Here is an 8,160-nt window from a genome sequence, read left to right on the forward strand (position 1 = left end):
CGCAGCGCTCCCCGGGGCGCCTTCCAGGGCTCGGGCCAGGACCGCACACGGGAAGCGCCCGCCGCCGCCCCCTCCCTCTGCGCGGCCCCTCCCGCCCGCGCCCCTCCGCCGGCCCCCGTGGCCCCCGCGCTCCGCTGCCCTCGGGCTGCACGCGGCCGGCTGCGCTCCAGCCTCCAGGGGGCGCGCGCGCCGTGTCTCGTGCTTCCCCCGGGTTCAAGGGCCCAGGTGGTCCCGGTCCCCTGGCGCCACTGCCGCAGGCGCCAACGTGCCACGTCCAGCCCCCACGCTCCGCAGCCCCGGGGCCGCAGGCTCACGCGCTTCGTTTTTGTGCGGCCCCGCGCGTCTGTCCTGAGCTTCCCTGGAAGTCCAAGCGCGCCATTGGCCTTGGACCCCTCGGGCCACTGCGGGCCAGGGAGTGCAGACACCTTGCAGCGTCAACGTCTTAGGGACAGCACGTGCCACGCCAGGGGCCCTTCCCTTCGAGGCCCCGTATGCTACCGCCCACGTGGCCCAGCTGCCCCGCACCCCGGCCGACGCGGGACACGGGGGTCCCCGGCTCGGCCCAGGCAGGCAGCCCGCTGGGAGCGACGCCTCGCCTCTGAATTGGTAGGAGTCTCGATTCTGGGGGAGTTGGGTTGGAGGTCTGAGCCCGAGAGAGGGCGCCACCGCAGAGCTAGCCTTTTAGGCCTTTCCTCTTTCCCTTCCAGTGTCTCCCGCCCTTTCTCACCATCAGAACCGAGCAAGGCCGTGAGGAAACCCTGCCCGGGGCCTGGCGTGAGGCCTCGTCCACCTCGTCCCTGGGGAGCAGGGAGCGGAGTGCCCACTCTTTCCGCCAGGGCATGAGGGGGAGTGGGGTCAGAGTGTCATTCCAACCGCGAAGGGCAAACCTTGGCTCACTGGTGCTGCGGAAGCCACCGCCCCAAGGACCTGTCCCCAAGACCTCACTTTCTGTTGGGAGAGGCAGAACCAGGGCAATGGCTAGTTAGCAGGACTGCAGGCTATGGCAGGGCCGGAAGATGCCAGAGCTGGGTGTAGGGGGGAGTATAGACTGAGGGGAGAGATGGCTTTGGCTAGACCTGGGAGGAGGTGACACTGACACTGAGCCCTGAACAAGGAGAGGGCGCCCATCTTTGGAAGATCTGGGAAGAGCACATTCCTAGTCGATGGAACCCCAAAGGCAGTGGCCCTGAAGCAGGGGAGAAGAAGGCGGGTTTGAGGAACCAGAGAGGGCCTGGGGAGGGTGTGTAGAAGGGAGGTCCCCCAGCTGTGTGGCTTCGGTGATCAGGGGGTCCCTGGAGAACACTCGGAGGAGCATAGGTCTATGTGGTGGATCACACCCCTGCCTTTCCCTTCTGAAAATTGGCATCTGTATCCCTTTTCCTTGCTTATTATCTGTCTCTGCTCTAGACATCAGATTCCATGAGGGCCAGGACTGTGTGCTGTCTGTCCCCCGGCATCTTCCACATTGTCTGGTCCAGACAGCCCAGGCTTCTGACATAGTTGTTACAGAAATTCCTGGGACAGTCCGAGGGGACGCATTTGGTGATCTCAGGGAGACACAGGACTTGCTGAAGATCACAGGAGCACGTAGTGGAGCAGGAGTTCTTAGACCTACTGTGTGTCGGGATCCTCTGGAGGGCTGGTTCAAACCCAGAGGCTTGGCCCTCCCCCCCGGCTTTCTGTGTTGGTGGCTTTGGGGTGAGGCCCTTCAAACAAGTTCCCTGCTGCAGCTGGGGCGGCCACTGGTCTGGGGATCCCGCGTTGAGAACCGTGATCTTGAAGATGGGAGACCCAACCCATCTGGGTCTCACTTGAGGGTTCTCGGGTGGACTCAAGCCGTGCTTTCTATTGTGTAGGCCCATCTGGACCTTTGAGCCGCTCTGTGAAAGGGCTGTCCCCGGGAGCTGTGTCTATCAGGACGCTGTGCACCTGTGTCCGATGTTGGGGTGACCTGTGGACAGAGGACCCACAGCACAGATGGGGACCTTGGTAAGGACAGTTCCTCCCTCCCGCCCCCCAACCACCCCACGTACACTACACAGGCTCCCTTGCTGTGCCCAGGACTTAAATTACTGCCTGATCTTATCCCGGACTTGTGCTCAACGATGTCCAATAAAATTCTTTTAAGTCCTTTTATGGAATTCCCTCTGCAGTTGCTCCCTCCCTTTAGAGCCTTCCAGATTTTCAGCTCTTCTCGTCATCTCTCCATTTCCCTCCCAAGCTGTTGTGTGGAAATGGATGTTGATGATGCCTGGAGAGTGTCCTGAAAAGACGGAGACATTCTGCGTTTGCTGAGCACCTACTAGGTGCCAGGCAGGTTGCCGGGTGATTTGTAAATGTCAGAGGTACAAGCCGGGCCGGTCGGTGGGCTCTGGCTCCAAGACCTGTTTTAGGCAGGGCTGCTGGATTGAAGTTTTTAAACAACTTTGAATTCGTTGGCCAACCTTTAGACATTGGGAGTTTTCACATAATTTTTTGTTTGCTTTGGAACACTGGGCGATCTGGCAGACATCCCTCATGGGAGCCATGTGCTGGTGCTGGGTGGTGGGGCCCCCCCATGCCCCCCACCTTCGCCCGTGGTTTGCCCCTCAGCCCCATCAGGTCATTTAAGTTACTCCTGACCCTGGACGCATGATATACTGTCTTCTCATCTCAGTAAATTGTCCAGGGCTACACAGTAAATGACAAAGCTGGGTCTGAATCCAGACCTGTCTGACCTAAAAGCCCCAGCTTGTCACTGAAAAACAAGCTGCTGTGAGTCCCGGGGGCAGGAGGAAGCTATGGCGTCGCTGGCCCCAAGGAAATCCCTTAAAAGGGAGTTACTGTCAGCGGTTTAAGGATATGCTTTCCTTCCCATTCATAACCTACTGTCAGTAGGTCATAAAATTCTGGGTTGTTTTTCCACCGTCTGAGGGTTCCCCAGCACTGCCCAGACTTTGCAATCCATCCTGCCCCTTGAGATGAAAAGGCTTAGATCTGCAAGACCCCTGGTTAGAGTTAGGAGGAGGGGGGGTCTGGGTGGGGGTCTCCCTAAGCTTTCCTGGCAGAGGGTCTCACCGGGTGTCCCTGGCACACAGCTTATTGTAGGAAAAGTGCTGCCCCGCGATTCCGGGGTGGGGATGGGAGGGTGGGGAGCCTTCCCCCGCCACCTCTGCTGCTGCTCTGCCTCTTTTCTGGGCCTCAGCTGCCCCGAGCAGCGTGGCCCTCTTCCTGGAGTGGTCTTCCTTGGCTTTCCACACAGCCATGTCGTACGCATCTTCGTCAGCTGCTGTCACCTTTGGGACTCCTTGGCCAGGCGGGATCAGGGGACAGGGAGGGAGGTGGAGGCACCCAAGGGTACAACTTTATTTAACTCTTTATTTTAAAAGCTGCTGTTGCTTATCAGGAGTTTGTTTTACACTAATTTTGATTTTTTTTTAAAATACTGTCTCAAAATGTTATTTACCTTGATTACTGAGCTTTTGGGCACCTTCTTAAATTAAACACCCAGGCCAATGTTCCACCTGCCTCACCCTGGTCCCAGCGCTGCTCCTAGTCTGTGGCCCTGGGTCCTGGTCCAGCCTGTGGCCCTAGCCTCGCTGGGTGACTGGACACAAGGCCCCTTGGTGCCCTGAGCCTCTCAGCTGCCCCATCTGTTCTGGGAAAGGATTAAAATGCTGAGCTAGTTTATTTTCATTTTTCTAATATGTGAATGAGTTCTCGAATGATCCAAGACATCCACTAGAGCTTTGATAAGTTGTGCATCACGTCCATCTCCTGGGGGCTCTGGGGTGCTTAACGCCTCCCTGCCTCAGGCCATTACGGGATGTCACCGTCCTTTTCCTGACACCCGGCTCGAGGCGTTCCTCTGTGCGAACACCAGATCTTCGCGGCTGCTGTGCGCAGTGCCAGCTGCTGCCTTTGCTCACCCCCGGCCCCATCCCGGGAGAGGATCCGTTTTGGAGGTGTGGGCGTGCACGCTAGGCTTTGATGTCTTGCTTCTTGTTCTTTGGATCATGCGACACATGTCCATGAAGGACCGTCTGTTTGCCAAGCATCTCGAAGACACATTTCCAGCTTTAGAGGAGCTTACGTGTTAGCGATGGAGCCTACGTGTAAGCAGATCCGTGTGCTGAGCGAGGTCTCTGGGGGTAGAGGCCTTCCAGCTAAGTTCGGGCCACATCCAGAGAACGGGGCACTGTCCTTTCTCCCGGGAGGACCCTGCACCCTCTCTGCCGGCTTTAAGTGCCACAGCCCCGAGCAGCGCAATCACCTTCTTAATAGAATCCCGGTGAGAGCGTCCTGCAGCTTTACACGGTGTGTCCACACCTGAAGGCGCTCTGAGTTGGCGCTTTCAGTTCCTTCTAACTCCCATCTCCCTCCGCCCCTCCTCTGGCTTCAGCTTTTCCTGGTCTGACAGCCCCCAAAGCCCACTTCAAAGCCCAGCCCCTTCTTTGAGCTTCCACCGCAGCTCCAGCCCTCAGGGGGCTCTTTCCCTCACTCTTTCCCAAAGCCTTTATCAACTAATAGGTGCTCCGCCTGGAGCTTAATTAAGATCTCTCTGATTCCTTGTTGCTTCAGGCCAGCCAGGATGTTCTGCTTCTTGCAGGAAGAGGGCACTGGCCCCGAAGCCAGGAATAGCTGGAGGGCGCTGCCCCTCAACTCACTGGGTGCAAACGGGTGTATCTCGCTGGGCCTTCCCTACTTTAAAAAGAATGAATGTATGCTAATATTTGAACATTAGGAGATCTCGCATAAAAAATCTGGATTTCTGGCTTCCCTTGAAATCTCAAACGTCTCCAACCCTGGACCTACATTCCTCCCTGGCGAAAACTGGCCAGAGCTGGTAGCAACTTTTTCCTTCAGATGGGACATGGCTTCTCTAGTTTGCCACAGTCCTCACTGCTTCTTGCTGTCTGAGGCTGAGCTCCCTTGACTCATCTGCTGTACTTTCTTGGCCCCTGTGGGCATTTGAGATTTTAACCCTTGCTTTCAACTTTTGGGGGGTTTTTTGGTCTAAGAGGAGAAATAGCTCATTAGCGTGCTTTGCACTGGCAGAGGCTAAGCAAGGCTCAAAGGGGGGCTGGGTGTCATTGCTGAAGATTGTTGGGTAGATGGGGGAGGGGAGGGTCAAGAGATAGTCTGTGGATTCTTAGTATTAACGAGCTTGGGTGTTTGAGCTTGGCTGGTCCTATGTTGCTTTCCTTGTGCATATAGAGACGTATTTAATGTGACTATGAAACGATATAAAAATAAACTAACTTTGGAGTTCCCGTTGTGGCTCAGTGGTTAATGAACCTGACTCGAGGACTCGGGTTCAATCCCTGGCCTCACTCAGTGGGTTAAGGATCCGGCGTTGCCGTGAGCTGTGGTGTAGGTCACAGACACGGCTTGGATCTGGTGTTGCTGTGGCTGTGGTGGAGGCCGGCAGCTACAGCTCTGATTTGTCCCCTAGCCTGGGAACATCTCTATGTGGCATGTGCGGCCCTAAAAAGACCAAAAGTAACTAATTAACTAAATAAATTAACTCAAGGAGAGCACTTACTCTGTGCCAGAAGCCATTCTCAGATTCTTACATTGAATTCTCACAATAACCCTGCGTGGCCAGTGCTGTTATCTCCCCTGTTTTAGAGACAGGAACAGGTCAGTAACTTGCTCAGGGTGGCGCAGCCAGAAAACAGGAAGCTGTGATTGCAGCGACGGCAGAACCTGGAGCTTAGCAGGACTGGCGGTGCCTTTGGATGATGGCTTTTTAAATCACGGTCCCCTCTGCACCATCTCATTTCCTGGGATTGCAACCTGCCGCCTTCCTGCTAAGGAGTCCGTCAGCTTTGAGGCCCTCTTTCCCTGGCACAGGGATGGAGTCCGCCAGCCCTGCAGGTCTGTTGCTGGAGGCTGTCTGATCTGGAGGCTAACTAAGGCTTTAGCGAGAGGAGGATGGGGTGGGAGTGGGGCTAGAAAGCAGCGGCCCTGCCAGCCAGGACCAGGTCCTCTCAGATAGCCCAAGGACCCCAGAACCGCAGGCCCCACCAGCTGGCCCTGGGCATGAGCTCATCCCCCAGTGTCCCCGCGTCCGAGGTCAGCGCCCCGTCGCCTGGCTCTCAGCACCAGCTTGCTGCAGTGGAAGATTTTTGTGGCCCTGTCGTTACTTTGCATTGCTTCTGGGCTGCGTTCCCTCTTATTTCATTTTCATCTGAAATCCTGAGCTCACCCTCCTCGGAGCTGACGGGACCATTTATTTCCAAGGTTGCAGCCGGTCGGAGGGCTGCTGGGGAGGATGCTGGGTTTTTGCCACCTTGTTTTCTTCCTGGAGGCAGGGATGGGAGACAGAAGAATGTCTTCATTTTGCAGCAGCAAAGCTGGCAGAGCTTAGAGCCTTCGTTCTTATCCCCAGAGGGCAGCGCCTTGGTGGACTCTGTCCCTCAGTCTCTTGTCCTTTTGGACTCAAAAATCTTGGGCGAACCTGGTGTGTGCCTTGCCAGCATCTGGTCAAACGCCCCTGCATTGTCATAGTTGGAACGGCTCCGAGAGACTGTGTTGTCAGACCTCCTTTGGGTGTTCAGAGAATGAAACAAGGCCCAGAGAGGGCAAGAGATGTATGGGGATTGCACAGCCGGTGAGTGGCAGAGCCAGACTGACAGGCTTTTTTCAGTTCTTTTGCATCACAGGAGCCCCCTCTTCAGAATCTCAGAAGGCCAAGCCTCAGGGGATCCAGTCTTTATGCCCCATCATCTGGAAAGCTCTGCCACCAGCACTTCCCGGGGCTGCCCCTCCTCCTTCCATGTTAGCTCCGATATTTCCTCCTCAGAGAGGCCACCTCGAGGCCTTCACCTAAAGCAGCCCCCACTCGTCCATCATGTTCTTTCTCATGCTCTATTCTCTTGCCTCAGAGCTCTGATCTGTAGCCCAAATGATCTCCTCTCGGCTCCATGTACATTTTTGTTGTCTGTCCACCAGAATGCAAGCTCCACGGGGGCAGGGACCTTGTTTGGTGGCTGTCTGATTTCCCGCCGTCTTTCTCTCTCTAGCACCTGGCATCCAAGAGGTGCTGCATAACTATATACAGACTGAAGGAATAAGCCTGTCCAGGGGGATTTCAGGGACTTCAAAAGATCCTTAAACAAGGAAAGAGTTCTTAGGAAGCAATGAAAATTTAAATGCCTTCAGAATCACTTTCATTTGCCTCAGATAAGAGTTTATTTGTAGAAACAAAAGTCCACTCCTAAAGGTGCTTCAAGGCCATACTTCTAGCCTCACTTAAAAAAATTTTTTTTAAAATTTTTAATTTTTTTTTCTTTTTAGGGCCACAGCAACGCCAGATCTGAGGCACATCTACAATCTACACCATAGCTCACAGCAACGCCGGATCCTTAACCCACTGAGCAAGGCCAGGGATCATCCTCACGGATCCTAGTCAGGTTTGTTAACCACTGAGCCATGATGGGAAGTTCCCTCCTGTTTCCTGTCAGGGCCCCCTCCCGCACCCTGCCATCCCAGGGGCCACCGCTCTTTCAGTTTCTTTCACCATAGATTAGCTTTGTGTCTTCTGGAAATTCATGTGAGCAGAACCACAAGGAGTGGCCTCTTGTGCCTGCCCTCCTTGGCTCAGTGTAAAGCTCAGTCTCAGCTTTGAACTTGGTGTGTTGTTGCAAATACCTGTTGCTCGTTCCTTATCATTGCTGAGTAGTGCTCCGTTGTGGGGACACAGCATATTTTGTTGCTCCAGTCGCCTGTTGATGGACATTCGGGCAGTCCTAATCATGGGCTTCCGTGGCTAAAGCTGCTCTGCACCTCCTCGTGCAAGTCTTTTTGTGGCTCTGTGCACTCATTTTTAGTAAATCCCCCGCAGTAAACCTGCTGGTGAAAAAAATCCTATGTCCTCAGCTACCATGATGGGCTACCTCCCTGTGCTGGAGTCTTCTGTCTGGAGGGGTAGACTCGTTGGGAACTGCATGAAGGCCCAAAGCATTCTCATGGGAAGCACTCTGGTCTGTAGCTGGTCCAGACCCAGCATGGCTGAGTAGGTGGAGGCATGAAGCTTTTTTTTTTGGATTGACAGTGGTTTGGAGGCCACCCTCCTGGGTATCTTGCATTTCTACACATCTCATCAGCAGAGGCACAGACTGTTTTCTTGCAGACCATATCTTAGAGGATGTTTGTGTAGGGAAAAGTCTTGGACGA

The 8,160-nt window shown here is 54.9% G+C and overlaps 1 long non-coding RNA gene across 1 annotated transcript; it reads left to right on the forward strand.

Annotated features, from left to right (window-relative positions):
• On the forward strand, positions 105-7,463 carry LOC106506716. The gene is made up of 3 exons (XR_001302204.2): positions 105-606; positions 1,857-1,989; positions 7,282-7,463. It is a non-coding gene; the product is annotated as an uncharacterized LOC106506716 (long non-coding RNA).

The sequence above is a fragment of the Sus scrofa genome, chromosome 17 (genome assembly GCF_000003025.6).
Source record: "Sus scrofa isolate TJ Tabasco breed Duroc chromosome 17, Sscrofa11.1, whole genome shotgun sequence".
Lineage (NCBI taxonomy): Eukaryota > Metazoa > Chordata > Mammalia > Artiodactyla > Suidae > Sus > Sus scrofa.